Below are 18,482 nucleotides of genomic sequence, written 5' to 3' on the forward strand. Positions count from 1 at the left end.
GCAAACAACGAAATGGGAACGAAAATCTTTGCCTCACGTGTGATGAAGGACCAATGCTATTGGACCAATCCTTTAGGAAAAAAGGGCCCCAACGTATAGATAGGAGGGTGAAAGGAAGATACAGACAAACGGCCAATTAATGCATGAACATATGCTCAGTGTCACCGGCCAGCAAAGAAACCCAAATCATAAAATTAGGCACATTTTTCCGGTTGTCAGATTGGGAAAAAACTTTAGAAAGATGATTACATCCAGTGATGGCAACGAGATGAGAACATGTAAGTTTCCATCTTTTGAGGGAAGTTTGGTGATTTCTAGCCAAGCTAAAAATGCCCACCCCTCTTGGCCCAGCAAATCTACCACCTGTGGTTGCCCTATAATATTTCTATATTCTCGATGTATTATATAAATAGGTAATATGAATATATTATATGAATATACTTATGAATATTCTTCCAAAGAAATGTTCATTGAGAGTATTTTGGTAATAACAAAAGTTAACTATAAATAATTTAAATTCCCATCAATTGGAGACACTTAGAGGTTAGTCATACACTGACCGACATCGCCAGGGTTCCTTCCTTCCCTTCTTTCGCTCTTTCTTTTCCATGTATGTGATTTGCTTTTAAACATTAAAAACATTTATGGGAGTTATCTGAGTTGCAGAGTGATTAATACATTTTTTTCTCTGACATAAAAAATAAACCGAACTGGGCCAGCAGGTGGAGAGGAGGCAGCTAGATCCCACATGGCCGACTATGTGATTGGAGTCCAGGACTTGGCGATTGGAAAAACATTTCAAGTGCTTGTGTGCGCATGCCCCAAATTCCAAGAGGAACATAGAGGATTGTGATGTGGCCATCCCCCCACAGGGGGTGATTTCTCTCTTTACCTCTCTGTCTCTCTTGCCAGTGAGAGCATACACCCTTTAGCAAAACTAAAAATAAAGAAAACAATTTAATAAACCAACCCTACTGCATGTAATATGAGACAAAATACAAAATCCTGCAGATGTCTTGTGGAACATTGGATTCTGTATGTGCAGCCGGAAGTTTGCCTCTGAATGTAGTTTCACGTGTTGCTAATGACTTTGGGTAAGTCAGGTAACTTCCGTTCCTCACACTTTCATCTTAAAAATGAGAGTAACAGTTCTATTTGGGGGCTAGCTGCTTGTGTGGTGGTTCACGGACTGGATCCCACATGCTGACTGCGTGAGTGAAGTTCAGAACCTGGTGGTCTGAGAAGCATGCCAGGTGCATGTGTGTGCACACCCAGCATCTCAAAGGGGCAATGGAGACGGGATTGCAGCGTGCCCATCCCCCACAGGGGATGCTCTCTCTTATTCTGCCTCTCTCTCTCTCTCTCTCTCTGGTGAGGACACACACCCTCTGGCAAATTACAAACAAACAAACAAAACCCCAAATTTATATTTTGTACCGTGTCTTTGGGCAAATGATTTTACCCGTCTAAGCCCCTGGCTCTTTATCTCAAAAATATGGATATTACCAACTTTATGATTTTCATGGGGAGTAAATGAAAGAATAAGTGTAAGGCATTTAACAAAGCCTCGGAAGAGGACGAGGGGAAGGAGAAGGGGAAGGGGAAGGGCAAGAAAAGAAGGACGAGCAGGACAAAGACTGGGGCAGAGGGGGACCAAGACAAAGAGGAGAATGAGGAGGAAAAGGAAGGAGCACCCGGACGCCCGCGTGCCAGGCACTGCACGCTCTCCAGCGCCCCCAATGGTTCTGACCGGGCCATGAGAGCTGCATGGTGGCCCCGCCCCTTCTGAAGAACTTTATGATGGAAGAAGTGGGGTTTGGCGTTCCTTCGTGTTGGGAGTCAATAGTTGAGACAGCACTCGAACACTCAGCTCCTGAAGGCTTTTTTCTTCTTTCAGTTCCAAACCTTCTCATAGCACCCAGCGCAGTGCTTGCTACGTGACAGGAGCTCCATGAATATTAGATAGGTCAGAATTGATCTCTTTCAATTATACTGCAGGAGTGTGGCAAGGCTGTGGCCCGCTCCCCTGAGAGTCCCCAGTGGTGGGGACATCTTCCTTCTGGAGGGTGTTGGTTACTAAACTGTTGTTTCCCATAAGCTCCCATTGCCCCCTTCTATGTTCAGCTCCCAGTTCTGGGGCTGGGACTCTGCAAACCCACTCCTGTGCTGCCGGGGCTTCCTGTTCGGCTCTGCCACTAGTGGGCGCTAGGGGAAGACTGTGGGGCTGGAGGGGAGACAGACAGCGGTGGACTTCCTGTCCGCTTGCAGCTCTCTGAGCATGACCCCAGCCTCATGTCTGCCCCAGCAATGGCCCTTCCTCCGGGCAGCAGCACCTCCGAACCAGCCCCATCTCACTACGAGACCTCAGAGGCTCTGAGTCGGGGCCCTCCTCAGTCCCTCAGGGCCCTTCTCTGAACTTCTAGGTTCTGTCAACCCCCACTTTTTCCTTCGTTCCCACAGTCCTGGAGCAATGCCCCTCTGACGCCCTATCTCTAGTTATGTCAGAGTCCCGTTTGCCCTTTCCTGTCCTCCAAGACCTGTTTAACCAAGTCCTTACAGTGAACTCTCTCTGTAAAAGTAACTGGTGTGTGTGCTTTCTGTTTTATTTGTTTAAGTTTGCTTATGTATTTCTTCTGTGAGTGAGAGACAGACAGGAAGAACTAGATACTGGCACCTGCAACAAGGGCTTCCCACCATAATCCACCCCAGCCTCAGCTGGCAAGGCTAGGGGTGTGTGCACAAGGAGGTCCCAGGACACACACCCACCGTTCCCATGTGTGTTACCTCTGCACCACGACCTGGCTCCTGGACTTTCTCCTTCTGACTGGACCCTGACCGATGCACAAGGTTGATTTGGGTTTGGACAGTAACTAGGCCCACACCGGACAGGTGTTCTTCTCAAACTGCAGGACCTGGGACTTGAACTATGCAGTTGACCACATGAGATCCAGCTGCCTTAACCTCCGCACTACCTGCCGGCCTAGTTTGGCTCATTTTTTAGTCAGACTTGGGGGAGAGAGAGAGAGAGAGACAGAGAGGAAGAAGACCAGGCTGTCTAACACCATTTTGCATCAGAAATAAGGCTTGACCGTGAAGAAATGAAATGGATTTTCTCCTATGAGTTGCCTTGTCATCTCCTCCTAATTCTGTTTCCTACTTTGAAGCCCTGGCAGGCAGGGTGTGTGTGTAACAAGATGAAGAAAGCTTGAGAAGTCCAATGTCCCAATGTGCCAGGGCCCAACCTTCCTTCCAACACTTCCTCCTTGGCTTCCAGGGCCCAACCAGGGCCACAGACTCCTTCCTGGATTTATGCTCAGGGTGTTGGAATGAGACTGGAGCCCTCAAAAGCCTGTCTAAGCTCTAAGAAGAACGACTGAGAAGCACAGGAAGAGCATGGGAAGGGAGGCCCGTCTCACTCCACTGACCACTGAGCGCTTGGAGTCTGCTTGGGGTCCGTCCTTTGAGAGAATTCTAAATGACTTTTCCAGGTCCTACACTGAGACTAACCGGTGCCATTCTACCACCCCCAGGGGTGTCAGCTCCACTTTCAGATCCTTTGAGTGATGAAGATCCGATACCAATGAGTTACCCCATGTATTAATTCATTTAACCGCCCGGTGACATAGAAGCAGTTCTTGGCCCTGTTCTACAGATGACAAAACCGATCCACAGAGAGGCCAAGTAACTCTCCTAACATCACCCAGCTGGTAAGGAGTACGATGGAATTCAAATACAGTTAATCTGGACCCAGAGACCCCTCTTACTTCTTTCGCAGGGACATTCCTCTGAGTGGTTCCCTCTGCAAGGGACGTGGCTTCCCCCTGAGTACTTCCACTGATCAAAAGTTTATTGCTAGGACCAGCAGTTAGCGTAATGGTTATGTCGCTGGACTCCCATGTAGTCGACCGTGGTTCAAGTCCCGGACCCGGCGACTTAAACTCACGCCGGGCACATGTGCATGTGTGCCCAAGATCCTAAGAGGAGAATGGAGAAGAGATTGTGGCATGACCATCCCCCCGGGGAGTGATTTCTCGCTTTCTATCTCTCTGTCTCTCTCTGTCTGTCTGGTGAGCGCACGCGCCCTATAGCGAAAAACCTTTCAAAAAAAAAAAAAAAAAAAACCAGTTTATTGCTTTCCAAGGCAACCTGGACTGTTAGAAAATTCTCCCTATGGAGCTAGCCTTTCCTTCCAGTTGCTTCTATCCCTGTTCGTGGGATATCTTCTTAAAGACACACAGAATAAATCAGAATAAATAACTCTACATTTCTTCAAAGTCAGCAGGACCCTCTTTCTGAGTTTTCTCTCTTCTCACATTGCCTGGGTTCAACTGGCCCCACCACCTGTCAGTGTGAGGGTGGCCTGGTTACTTACCCAGTCGGCCTCGGTTCCTTGTCTGTAAAATGGGAATTGAATAGGCTTACTGTGTAGCTGCCTCCCTGCCCAAATGCCCAAACACACCTGTCAATCCGCAAGCCCTCGCCACACTTGTAGGCAACTGCAGAGCCTCTGGGCAACGCCACGCACGCAGTAAGCCCTGGAGAAAGGCCGGCTGCTTGGATGATTCTGCAGCCTTGATGTTCCCAGTCTTTCAGATGGGAATTCGAACCTAGACTTTGGAGCCTTGCTCACAGGACGGTGGTATGACCCTCCCTCTGCCTATCTCTGGTGCCTCCCTCCTCAGACCCCATCAGCCCTCCTGACTCTTCCTCACCTCTCTCCCAGCTCCTAGTCTTGCCCTGTAGTGTCCCCTCCTCCCCTTAGCGTTGGTGGCACTCTCAATAAAACATGAATTCAGAGTGTCCCTCTTCTGCTCAGACCCCTGTGGGCTGCCTGTGACCTGTGGGATGAAGTTCAGGCTCCTTCGCTTGACTTCTAAGTCCTTCCTTGGCCTGTCCCCTTATCTCTCCACCTTCTCCCCGCTCCTTCTGAACACACCAACTCCCGGGTCTCTGCACCTCACCTGCCCCATGCCTGGTCCCCCAGGGACAAGCACAGAGCCCGGCACAGACTGGGGCACTGCGGACCCCGGTGGGCATGTACTCCAGGACGGTGATGCCCACCAGGGAATGCACCATGAGCCAGCCTGCACCACGTCACTGGATGCTGTATGTTTTCCAGGGTCACAGTCCTTAGCCACCATGTTGGTCCCGGAGGCCTCCTCCTGTGCCAGGCAGTGACTCGTTAGTTGCTGGGTGTGAAGAAGTCACAGGGGCTGGGGTGCTGGGGAGGATGTGGGCAGCTCAGGTACCAGGGCAGCATGTTGAACAAATGGGCAAGAAGAATAATTCAGTGTTGTAATAGTTGGTCCAGCCCTGCCCTCCCCGGAAAACTCTTTCTCAAGCCCGGCCCCGTTTCCTTCCCCTCTCACCCCAGCTTCCCTGGACTCGCCCTGCTGTCCTACCAGCCACTCCCGGAACATCACTGTTTTCAGACTTTTATTTTGAAGCCTGCACAAGGTTCAGAAATGGGGTGACCCGCTTTTCCAGAGTTTGTCCACAGGGCTTGGAAAGCCTCGCTTACCACATGGCACAGTGGACACCCATCTGGCTTGCTTCTTTTGCCTAAAGCCCCCTCACCCCAGGACCCTCGGAATGAGCACATGGAGCTCAGAGTGCTGTCCTCGTCTGTCCCCAGAGTCCAGTGAACACACCGCGGGTGGCAGACAATGGAGAGCCAGCACCCAACTCCTCCTCCAAATGGGTCTGCAGATCGCATCAGACAGCACTTTAGTAGCCACATTAAAAAATGAAGGGTGTTGTTTCTCAAGAGCTCTTTTGTGTGTGTGTGTGTGTGTGTGTGTGTGTTATCCGTTAAATATCAAAGTGAGAAACAGGAAGGCGACATGATCAGGTTACCAGAAAGATGTTAGGAAGTAAGGACAGCTGCGTGGAGCTGGGCACTGAAAAGGGGCTTGTCGGCTTCATTTCTTTGCCTTCTTGGGTAGTGGCCTCCGGAACAGCCAGAGGTGAGGTTCTGGTTCATGGGTCATATAATGGACCCATCCCTGACTCTGCTGAACGCCAAGATTCCTCCATTCAGATTCAGACATCAAATGGATTTTAGGAACCAGCTTGGCTATGTCCTTGGGCAACATGACATGCCGGTACTCAAACTCCTTGTCATCGTATTTGTCCGAATAGTAAATTTGTTTGTGCGACATGACGGCTCTGCTTACAGATCTCCAGTCCGGCTCCGCCAGCCTCCAAACAACTCCGAGCAGCACGCCTCTCAAGAGCTCTTGAGCTGGTGGGAGTCAGGTGACCCTGCACTGGGCACACAGCTCCCCGCAGTGAGCTGGGATGATAGTCTGCAAAGGGAGCAAAGCCCCTCCTCTCTGTCTGTTGCCTGTGTTGTTCATGGTCCCATGGGCCAGCCTGCCAGGTGCCCACGGGGTCCATTGGAAACCCATCTTCGAGTGTGTGACGAAGCCTGGAATGTCTGCAAGGGAACTGGCAGGAGGTGGTTGAGGCAGCCTTCCTGGGGCAATTGCCCTACAACGGTGTGTGCCTCTGGCAGCTCTGAGCCTCGGCGTCCTTGTGTATAAAAGGGGGGCTGCTGTCACCAGCAGTACTGAGCACCAGGGCAAGCACAGCGTCAGCCATGGACCTGCACCTGCATCTCTCTTGGCGGGACCTCAGTGCCCATGGCACACAGGCCAGAGGGGAGCAGCAGGCACTCTGAGATCAGCACAGTGGAATTCAAGTCCCAGCCCATTCTGTGACATAGCAGAGAAAGAGCTAGATTGGGCCAGTCCAGTATCCTAGTGGTTAAGGGAGCCAGGTCTCCCATTGGTAACTGCAGTTCAAAGGCTACCAGTTTGCATCTGGAGACCTCTCTGACTATACCAGCCATGCACGTGCCCGTAATCTGGCCTGGCTGAGGCTGGAGGCAGATCGTGGCATCAGGTCCCTGTTAGTGGTGCTGTTCCTCTGTCTCTCTTACTCATGAAATAAGTCATTAACTTTGAGAAGAGTTTATTTTGGTGCAAAAAAATTTAAAACCCATGCATAGTTTTTTCATAACACAGATTTTTCACAAACTTTTGAGGATCTCTCACTTATTTAGTTGGATGGAAGAAACTGTAACATGCAAGGTGGGATATGAGTGAGAGGAAAAGAAATATACCCAGAACTCCAGCAAGGCCCACAGCCTCAGGGGAGTAGGAGGAGAGGCTGTGGAAGTGAGATGAAAGCCAGCAGACAAGGGCTGCCCCTTGAGCCTCCTGCGGAAAGCTTATTCTCTGAAAATGGTAGCGGGGAGACCCAAGACACCCAGCATTTCAGAGGGCACAACAAGACATGGGGCTGAGAACAGGGTGTTACCTGGAAGTCCACATTCTAAATGGTCAAAACACTCCAATCCACCCTAGCTTTTTCTATATCCCAAGCATAAAATGCCAGTCAGATTATTGGGAATAATGAAAAAAAAAAAAAACTATCATTTGTAGGAAGTCCCAGGGTAGCTACCTCCCTGCCCAAATGCCCAAACACACCTATCAGTCCACAAGTTCTCACCCACACTTGCAGAACTACATCGCATTATTAGTACTGTTGTCTTAAATACTAATGAAGAACCAAAGGACATCAACATAGGAAGAAAGTGCCCAATGTGAAACAGAGATGCCAAAATAAAAAGCTAAAAAAAGAAACTGTTCCTCTAAATTGTACACAAGAAGGAGTTACTTGGATCAGAACAAGGCTAGTCAAGGCACAGATGTATGAGCAAAAATAAGTTGCTTACTAAAGTATGATAATAAGATTGTTTGTGGTTGTTTGTTATGCAGCAAAAGCTGACTGATACAATCCATTAAACAGAAACCGGCTGCTACAACAACCACATGATCTGCGAGCAAGAGAGATCTTGGAAAATTAATGTAACATATGCAAAATAAGAATTTCAGTAGCATATTTGGAAAATAAGTGACAGCAATACCTTCGAGGGTTTGACATGAAGAAAACGAGATGGAAAATATGAGGGGAGAAAACAGAGAGAAAAATGATCCAGGAGATCCAGCATTGGATTTAGAGAAATTCAAAGAAATGAAAAGGCAAAAAAGACAGGAGAACAGAGAGCAACGAAGAGGAAAATATTCCAGAAACCAATCTGAGAACATTTCCCTAAACTGAAGATAATATCCCCAGATTGAGAAGACCCACCCTGGAACTAGTAAAACAATTGAGACAGACAGCATACATCACCGTGTAACTCCAGAACACTCGCCATAAAGAGAAGTTCTCAAAACTTCCATAAAGAAAGAACGGAGGTTACATACAAATGAGACAAAGTAAGAATGGTATGAGCATTTGCATTTTTATCAAGAACTACACAGGATGCTAGCAAGCACTGGAAAACTGCGTTCAGTATTTTGAGGTGAAAACGATTTTCAATCAAAAAGTCAGTGCCCAGATTAAGTCAATCAAATGTGAGAATAAAATAAAAGACATTTGAGACAGGTCATTTTGAAAGAAATTAGAGAGTGTGTTCCAGTGGAATGATGGTAAAACAAATAGGAGGGTCTGGTATCTGGAAACGGTGGGCCCCATGCGGCAGCATGAAAACGATGGAAAGAAGCCTCAGGAGGGAAGAAGGAGGCCTAGGGAACAGCCAGTTAGGACGCGGCTGGCAGACGGACTATCTGAGAAAACAGTAGACTTGGCAGGGTAAATAATGTTAGGTAACACGATGGAGCATCTGGAAAAAATGAGCAATTGATATTTCAAACATTCTGGCAAGTAAAAAGTCCAAACAATGATGAACTCATGGAAAAACGAAAGTTGCCTAAGAGGGAAAATGAATTGTGTGTTAGTAGCTCTGATGACTCTTACATGAATAATGTATGTGGTCATACATATGTACACAGGATTACTGTAACTAAAAGTATGACATAAGTATTTGGGGAAGATAGGGAGGAGGAGGGATACTGTGTGTGTGTGTGTGTGCGCGCACGCACGCACAAGTGCATTGTATGTACATGCAAGAACATTGAAATCTCATTTACCATAAGAGGATGTCAATACACAGTATCTAAAGATCAATAAATCGTACTATATAAAAAATGAACAGGGACAATATAAACTTCTAATTTAGAAATATAGGGACATTTAGAAGAAAAACAAAATGGGTGAGGGCAGCTCCTATGGAGGTGGAAAGGGGGGGAGCAGGGGCTTATCAAAACCCCTCTTCCTTGGGGACCAGCAGGTGGCATGGTGGTTAAGGCGCTGGACACTCCCATATGGCTGACCATGGTTTGAGTCCCGGGCCTGGTGGCTTCCTTTATCACTTTCCCTTTCTCTCTATCTGGTCGAATTAAAATAAATGAATGAATAAATAAAATTAAATAGATAATTTTTTAAAAATCCCTCTTCCTTGTTGCACTAAGTGGCTGTGTTTTTTATTGGAACGTTGACAAATCAATGAAAAAAGTACCAGATGTGAAGGCCCTGAGTAGGGGAAGAGGGAAGAAAGGGTCATACATGGGAAAGAACCCCTTAGAGGGCCATGTGTCAGGCCCAAGGGCCTGCTCCAGAAAGTGGGTGAAGCCACTCACTCCTCTGGTCATCCCTTTGGAAAACAATCCACTCTTCTGTGTCTGTCTGCAATGTGTTTTGAGAGGATGAGGGGCAGGGTCACTTCCTACATGGGCCACCATGGGGTTCTGGGGCCCGGGGGATGGCTTGGGTAGGCCTGTGCAGCTGCAGAGGGTCAGAGGAGGTAAGACCCGTCTTCCCCTTCATACTAGGAGAAAGAGGTGCTTGCAAAGGGTCGGCGGTGGTGAGAGAGTGCTAGAGAAAGTCTAGATCCTGCTATTAAATCAAATGGGCAGGGACCAGCAAATGGCGTAATGGTTACGTTGCTGGACTCTCACATGGCCAATCATAGTTCGAGTCCCAGAACTGGTGGTTTCAAACTCATGTTGAGGTTGTGTGCATGCGTGCCCAAGATCCCAAGAAGAGAACAGAGAAGGGATTGTGTCATGGCCATACCCCTTAGGGGGTGATATCTCACTTTCTGTCTCTCTGGTGAGCACACGTGGCCTATAGCAAACATCAGATGGGGGGAGAGGGCCTGCTGGTCTGTGTTATCATGAGGGTGACACTGATTCTGAGGTCGCTGTGACAGGCTGGGTGGTGGTGTGATGTTGAAACGCCATGTTGGGGCGGGGGTCACAGCTGACCCACATCCCTGTGATGCAGAGCTGGCTGAGGCTGGGAGTAGGTCACAGAGTCAGGACTTAACTGAGGGTGCTCCCTCTTGCTCTCTTTTGCTCATGGAAAAAATAAATAAAATAAATGTTATACGCTGGACTCCCGCATGGTCAATCACGGTTTGAGTCCCAGACCTGGTGGCTTGAAAAGCACGTCAGGCATGTGTGTGCATGCCCAAAGTCCTGAGCGAATGGAGGACAAGAGATTGCAGCGCGGCCATCTTCCTGGGGGGTGACTTCGCACTTTCCCTCTCTCTGCTTCTCCTTGTCGCTCTTCAGTGACTGGATGCGCCCTAAGACAGAAACAAAAAGCAAGCAAACGAGACAAGACTGGGGGCCCTTGGCTGGGTGGCTAAGGTGATTGGATCCCATGGCCAGCTGCATGGCTCAAGACCTGGAAGACTGAAAAACATGCCAGATGCATGTGTGTGCCTGCCCAAAATCCTGAGAAGAGAATGGAAGTGAAGGGACTGTGGCCTGGCCATTTTCCCTGGGGGGATGGGGGTGGGGTGCGCTTTCTCTCTTTCTCTTTCTCTTTGTCTCTCTCTGGCAAGTGTACACACCCTACAGCAAAACTAAAATAAATAAATAAGTAAATAAACATCATCATCTCCGTTGCTGCCCCTGGGGCTCCATGAGCCCCCTCACAGATAGGGTGCTATCCTAGCTACTTTGTCTTAGGCACCTACTATGTGCCAAGCAGGTATTGTACCCCCAAACCCTGTGGCAGGTTTCCAGATAATCGCGTGTGGAGTCATTAGGAGAAATGGGAGTTGTTCACCGAAGAAGGCGTGGTTGGAGGCACCAGAGTGTGCAAGGCCTGGGCATGGCGGTGCTGACCCGCGCCTGGGTCTGCCTGGGAGAGGAGAGGCAGGAGGCTGGAGCCTGGCTGAGCGGCAGTGACGCGGACTCGTTCTCCTGGAGCAGGAGGCGTGGAGGCATGGGGAACACAGGAGACATTTGTATTTAGGAAAGGCCTTTTGGAGCAGCGTGGATGACAGCTGCGGGACCGAGATGGGACGGGAAGGCCAGCTGGGTAGCTACTGCAACAGATCAGGAAAGAGAGAGCTTGAATGGGGACCGGCCTGAGGGACAGCGAGTGGTCATTGGACAGACCTTAGTACACCGGCAGTGATGAAGGGAACCAGACTGCAAAGCTCCAGTCCCAGCATTGCAAAGCAGAGGACAAAAGGTAGGTTTGGAGTGAAGCAGAAACAGTTCCAATGACCAGCCCAAAGGCTCTGGCTGCATTTAGGTCCCTGATCTGTACAGACTTGTACAGACCTGAAGCCACTTCTTGGGCCAGTGCGGACCTGGTACCCAGAGCACCTGTCTCTTGATACATTGGCTGGTGAGACTGCAAGAAGGTCCAACCACTTTGAAAAGCTGTTTTCTAATGAAGTTAGATATGTCCTTGGCCCAGCCACGGTGCTGCAGCGGTAATGCTGCAATCTGGAAGCCATACAGCCGACTGCGAGTCTGGATCCTCGTGTTGACTGAAAACATGCCAGACATGTGCACAGGTGCCCTGGGTCCTGAGGAGTTGGAGGGCTGGAGAAAGGGGGTTACAGTGTGACAAGGTCCTGTGGAGGGTGTTTTTCTTACTGTCTCTCTCTCTCTCTATTTTTTAATTTGCCAGAGGGCATATGAGAGTCAGAAAGTCAGAGAGAGAGAAAGTGAGGAAGCATCCCTTCATGGGGGATGGCCACACTGCAATTCCTTCTCCATTTCTGCTTTTGGGATTTAGGGCACACACACCCATACACCTGGCGTGTTTTTCAAGCCCCTAGGTCTGGGACACAAATTGTGTCTTTCTCTCTCTTGTATGTGCGCTACATCATTTTTAAAAATGTATCTACCAGGGCCCAGAAGATAGTGTGGTGGTCGGGGCGCTGGACTCCCACACGGCTGATGGTGGTTTGAGTCCTGGACCTGGTGGCTTGCTTTCTCCCTTTTCTTCTCTCTCTCTCTGTGTGGTCAAATTAAAATAAATAAATAAAATTAAATAAATCATTTTTTAAAAATATTTTTAAAAATTGTGTCTGCCATATGACCTCACATCTCACTCTTAGATATTTACCCAAAAGAATTGAACGCATATGGCCACATAAACATTTCTTCTTGAATGTTCGCGGCGGCTTTTTTTTTTTTTTTTTTTTTTTTTTTGGAGAAGTTTGCTATAGGGTATGTGTGCTCGCAAGAGAGACAGAAAGCGAGAAACCACCCCCCAGGGGGGATGGCCACGCCTCAATCCCCTCTCCTCTGTTCTCCTCTCAGGATCTTGGGCATGCACGCACATGCACCTGGCGTAAGTTTAAGCCGCTGGATCCAGGACTCGAATCGCCACCAACTACATGGGAGTCCAGCAACATAGCCGTTATGCCAACAGCTGGTCCCACAGCAGCTTTGCTTTAACAGCCCCAAAGTGGAATGACCCCAGTGAACTGGTGAAGGGGAGGCCGATTCTGTTATATCTGTACACCAAGCTGCTCTGTGGCAATAAAAATGATGAATTACTGAGTACACACCAGCACCGATGAAGTTCAACAGTGCTATACTATGTAGAAAACAAAACAGGCACAGAATATCATTGCACACTCTGAGTCCATGTGTATGAAATTTCAGAAGAGGCCACGCCGAGTGCTGGAAGCAGGTCGGTAGCGGCCAGGGCCTGGGGCAGGGGTGAGTTGGCTGCCAAGGGGTGTGTGGGATCTTTTCGAAAGAACAGAAATGCCCTATATTGGGATTGGGGCTGTGGTTACATAATTGTCAAACTCCCATGGAATTGTACACTTTAAGCTGGTGAGTTTTATTGTATGTAAACTTCATCTTGATAAAGGTAATTTTTTTTTTTTTGGAGAGATTTTTGCTATAGGGCGTGTGTGCTCGCCAGAAAGATAGAGAGAGACAGAAAGACAGAAAGCAAGAAATCACTCTCCAGGGGGGATGGCCACGCCGCAATCCCTTCTCCTCCATTCTCCTCTCGGGATCTTGGGCACGCTCGCACACGCACCCGGCGTGAGTTTAAGCCACCGGGTCCAGGACTCGAACTGCAGTAGATTACATGGGAGTCCAGTGACATAGCCATTATGCTAACTGCTGGTCTTGATAAAGCTAACTTTTAAAAATAGAATTAGAAGGCTGTTAGATGGGCACTTCCTCCACCTGCTTCTGATGCCACGCCCCTGTGAGCCCCCTCCCAGCAGCGGACCAAGGGATCTGACTAAATGCAAGCCCGATGACATCACCCCTTATTTAAAGCACTCTAACCGCTCCTCTCTCTGTTTTGAATGAAATCCAGGGAATCACTGTGACCTACAAGTCCACCTGTCCACTTACCAGCCCCAGCACTCACAGGGCCTGGAGCGCCAGTGCAGAGGCCCCCGGACCATAACTCTAAATATTGGGTTGTCGGGAAAGCTATGATGCATTTTTGCATAGAAAAACATGGAAAAATATGGGGCCAGCAGTTGGCATAATGGCTATGTCGCTGGACTCCCATGTAGTCGACCGCGGTTCGAGTCCCAGACACAGTGGCTTAAACTCATGCTGCGCGTCCATGCCCAAGATCCCGAGAGGAGGATGGAGGAGAAGGGATTGTGGCATGGCCATCCCCTGTGGGGGATGATTTCTCACTTTCTGTCTTTGTCTCTCTCTGTCTCTCTGGCGAGCACACGTACCCTATAGCAAAAATCTCTTAAAAAAAAAAAAAAAAGAAAAAAATGGAAAAATACTTCATGACTTTTCTGACAACTCAGTATGTACAATGATAAATCCAGCCAACCAACTGCCAAAACACAAGTTCTGCCCTCTTCCTTGACAATATACCTTTATGACAACCAGAAAGGCCAGGTTCAAATTTGGAATTCTTGGACTCCTTGCAGCTCTGTGCTGGTCCTGCCATGGAGAAACAACACCTAGGCCACAATTTACCTCCCTGCCTTCCCACCCCTGGCTCCATAGGAAACTGTGAGGTGACCCACCCGGTCCCTGAGGACATTTGTGTTTGCTCTGTCCAGGGACTGAAGACAGATTGGTGATGGGGTCAGGGAAGCTGGACACTAAGCATGTGTCTCTTGGTTTCTCCCTGATTCATACTTGGTTCTGTATGTATGTGAGAATGCATGTGTGTGTGACTGCACGTGTGTATTTGTGTATATGGGTATGTGTAGGTACATGCATGTGGGTATGTGCATGCACATGCATGTGTATGTGCGCATGCATGTGTATGCATGCACGTGTGCCTGTATGTATGTATATGTGCGTGTGTATGTATGTGTGTATGCCTGCGTGTGTGCTTGTGTATGTATGCATGCATATGTGTGTGTATGTATGCATGCATGCGTGTGTGCGTGTGTATGTATGCCTGTGTGCGTGTGCCTAGTGCTCTGCACACTTTATTTGCACACCTGCACAGCAGTGGGAGCCACCTGAGGGCAGCAACCACACAGATCCACTTCTGTCTCTCATCCCTGTTGCAGAGTGGTTGCTAAATGAATATTTGTGGAGTGAATGAGAGTCAGGATAGCACATTATTAGCAGTGTGGCCTTTGGAGCCAGCCAGTTGTGAGGGGCAAATCTCACTCTGCTACCCACTAAGGCACTTTGGTTTGTCCTCCTAATGCCATGGAGTCTTGGTTTCTTCATCTCCAGAGTGGGGAGAATACGACCTACTTCTGGCGTTGGCGTGAAGATTAAGTAACCATAATCAGAGCCGATGTGTACCACGCTGGAGTGTGGGCCAGACACTGTACCAAGGGCTTTGCAAATGCTAACACTTTTGCTTCTCCTGCAAGTTTACTGTGTAGGTTGGTTACACAGGAAAGCCTCTGTGCTTCTTGGCTGTGAACACAGTTAGGATCAGCAGAGAGGAGATTCAGGACTCTTCGCCGCTGCGGGTATCCCCTCCGGAGCGCTGCTCCGATTCCGACTGCAGGGGCCCTGCGGAGAAGGCAGGCAGGTCCAGCAGGAGCGCTGGGCCTGCCGGGCTGGTAACTTTACCCTCCCTTTGGACTGGTCTTTCCTTTGCGGGTTATGACATCTATCCTCTAGGTGGCGCTGCAGAGCAGGAACCCTGCTGCTGAGTCGCGGCGCCCCCTGGTGGTCTATTGCCGTCAACAATTTTGATTCCACAAGTCAAGTGTGTCACCTTGCCCTGGTATGGTGAGAGGGGCTGAGAGAGACAGACCAAAAAATGGAATTCAGTCGGATAAGTTGTATGATAGAGAGGAGCACGGTGTGCAAGAGATAGGAAATGGAGGGCCCAGGCTATACCAAGGCAGTAGTCAACGATAACACTGATGTCTATAATTTACTGATCACCTGTTGAGTACTAAGCATTGGACTAAGCTCTTGGCTTCATTGCCTTATTTACCACACCATAGTAGGTACGTATCACAGAACAGTGGCTTTGTTTCCTTTAGAGCCCAGCACACAGTAGGTGTTTGGCGCAGAGGAGGTGCCTGATAGATTGTGGAGAAATGAGTAATAGAATCCCATGAGGGTTTATCATTGAGCTGTGTGGAGAAATGAGTAATAGAATCCCATGAGGCGTCTATCACTGAGCTCTACCTGGGAAGATGAACAGGACAGGTGTGCTCCAGGCCAGCTCTGCAGCACACCAGGGCCTTCCAGAGGACAGCGCTCTGCCTTCAGGGAGCTTGCTGTCTAATCCACCTCATCCTACTCTATCTTCAAATCCTGCCCTGGGAGGGCCTGCCAGGGAAGACTATTTCTAGCTCAGGGAGGAGGCCCAGCAAAGCTCCCCTCGTAAATTATAAAGGGAGACAGATGTGGGTCAGGACTGGGGAGTTCAGTGCGTGAGGGATCCCCAGGAATCTCGCTCAGTCTGATCAGGGATTTTCCTTCTCTTCCCCAGGACAGTGGCTGATGCAGGCAGCGGGCATTGACTGAGTACCATGACGAACTCCGGGGCATGTCCAGTCTTGCAAAAGATGCCCGCCTCCTCCCCAGTCCCAGCCCGGCCCGTCGCTGGGCTCGTGTCCCTGCAGCCCGAGCTCTGAGCCCCAGCCACTGGCTGCTCGGAGGCGTTCCCTCTTATCCTGTCTCCCCCGTTGCCTGCATAGGAAGACTTGCAAAGTGCCGTGCATTTTTATGACAGGCATGTCTGCTCCCTGATTGGGCTGTGGGATCCCCCAGCTACGGTCTGGGCAATTAAACCTTTTCTTGGAGAAACGGTTCTGAACGGACATCAGTAAACTTGGAGAATGCAGCCATGGCCCTTCTCTGAGTGGCCTCTGGCATTGGCCTTCAAGTTCTCGAACCTATTTTTTCAGCATTCCATCCTCCTCTCACTCTCCGCTGTCACTGGACTGTCATTTGCTTCTGACTGCCCTGAGCCACCTTCTTCCTCCTGCTCCTCACTGCTTCGAATCTGCAAAGCGAATGTGACGTCTGGGTGTGCTCTCAAAGCAGTCGGCCAGGGAGGGCGCCCTCTTTATGAGCTTTAATGCACAGACCCGAGCCGCTGATTCTGACCCCGGGTGGCTTTTCGTGTTACTTGCAGGCTGCAGAGAGCGGTGGTTACCAGGAAGCAGGTCTCGCGGTGCGAGAGGTCACTCGAGGCATGTCTCTGCGGTTACCCAGGAAGGCTCGTTACATCCTTGCTTGATGGAATGTGCAAAGGGGCTGGCTGCCACCCGGGCTCTCCCTCTGCTTGCTGTCCCCCACAGCAGCGGGAGACCGTCATGGGGGTGGGGGACACGGAACGCCGCAGCAGCAGGATGGGAGCCATTGCTGACTGAGTGTCTGGCCTCGGATTACACCGGATCAGAGTCCGGGTAAAATTAGCAGCGGTGTTCTGTGTGAGAGGAGCCCGAGAAACACCCGGATTCAGCAGAACCAAGGCAGGGGCAGAAGAAAGGAAGAGAAAGAGCCGGGGAGGGAAAGCAGACCCACCCCAGGCGCCTGCTCTCCCAGAAAGAGCGGGGGAGGGAAAGCGGCCCCACCCCAGGCGCCTGCTCTCCCCGTACCTCGTCCCCCTCACCCCCCAGGGCAGCGGGGCTGCCCCAGCGCTGAGCCAGGGTCACAGATTTCTTGGGGTTATAGAGCTGGGGTACAGGGTGGCAAGACCTGGAGAAACCCGGAAGGCTAATTTGAGGGCTAGTTCTCCCAACACACCCTGCACGCACACGAGGAAAGACCAGAAAGGAGCAAGAAGTTCTCCTGTGTCTGTGCTTCCCATACTTTTTCTTAAGTTTCGTTTTTCTCCCATAAGAGAGAGGCACAGAGGAAGACGTGCAGCCCCAGCAGGGTCTGACGCCCTGGCCCACACGCAGTCTTCAACTTGCCCGGATCGTGGGCAAGCGCATGCCTGGTGTTCTCAAGGAGGTCTCTGGACTTGAACTGGGAGCCTTCCGCTGTGAGACTGCCTCACAGAGTGTCGCGTTTCCCACCTTACCATCTTCTGGCCCCCTTATTGTTTATTTTTAAAGAGAGATTTTTTGCTATAGGGCACGTGCGTTCACTGGAGAGACAGAAAGAGACAGAGAGACAGAAAGCAAGAAATCAGCCCCCGGGGAGAATGGCTATGCCGCAGTCTCTTCTTCTCCAGTCTCCTTCTGGGATTTGGGGCACACACACACATACACTCGGCTTGAGTTTGAAATCACCAGGGCCGGGACTTGAACCGTGGTTGACTACATGGCAGTCCAGTGACATAACCATTACACCATCTGCTGGTTTCTTGATATTTTTTTTTAAGAAAGATTTTTGCTATAGGGCACATGTTCTCACCAGAGACACAGAGAGAAAGAGACAGAGAAAGAAAGTGAGAACTCCCTCCCCCAGGTGGCATGGCTGCACTACAGTCCTTTCTCCTCTATTCTCCCCCTGCAGTTTTGGGAACACACACACACACATCCAAGCTGCTGGGTCCAGGACTTGAACTGCTATTGGTCATGTGGAAGTCCAGCACCTCAACCACTCCTCTACCTGCTGGCCACAACCACTTACTGATTTTTCTTTTTTTTTTTTTTTAAGAGAGAGAGAGATTTTTGCCATCGGGCACATGCACTCTCCAGAGAGACAGAGAGAGAGAGAAACAGAAAGCAAGAAATCACCCCTCGGGGGCATGGCCATGCTGCAATCCCTTCTCCTCCAATCTCCTCTCAGGATCTTGCACGCACACGCACATGTGCCCGGCGTGAGTTTAAACTGCTGGGTCCAGGACTCCAACAGCAGCTGACTACGTGGGAGTCCGGCGACAACCGTTCGGCCATGCGCTGGCTCTACTGACCGATCCTTCAAACCAGTCCT

General features: G+C 49.8%; 1 pseudogene; it reads right to left on the reverse strand.

Annotated features, from left to right (window-relative positions):
- Positions 1 to 5,921: 5,921 nt before the first annotated feature.
- Positions 5,922 to 6,161, reverse strand: LOC102499503 (cyclin-dependent kinases regulatory subunit 1 pseudogene; annotated as a pseudogene).
- Between the last annotated feature and the right edge of the window lie 12,321 nt (positions 6,162 to 18,482).

This window comes from Tupaia chinensis, unplaced genomic scaffold (genome assembly GCF_000334495.1).
Source record: "Tupaia chinensis unplaced genomic scaffold, TupChi_1.0 Scaffold000496_1, whole genome shotgun sequence".
NCBI lineage: Eukaryota > Metazoa > Chordata > Mammalia > Scandentia > Tupaiidae > Tupaia > Tupaia belangeri.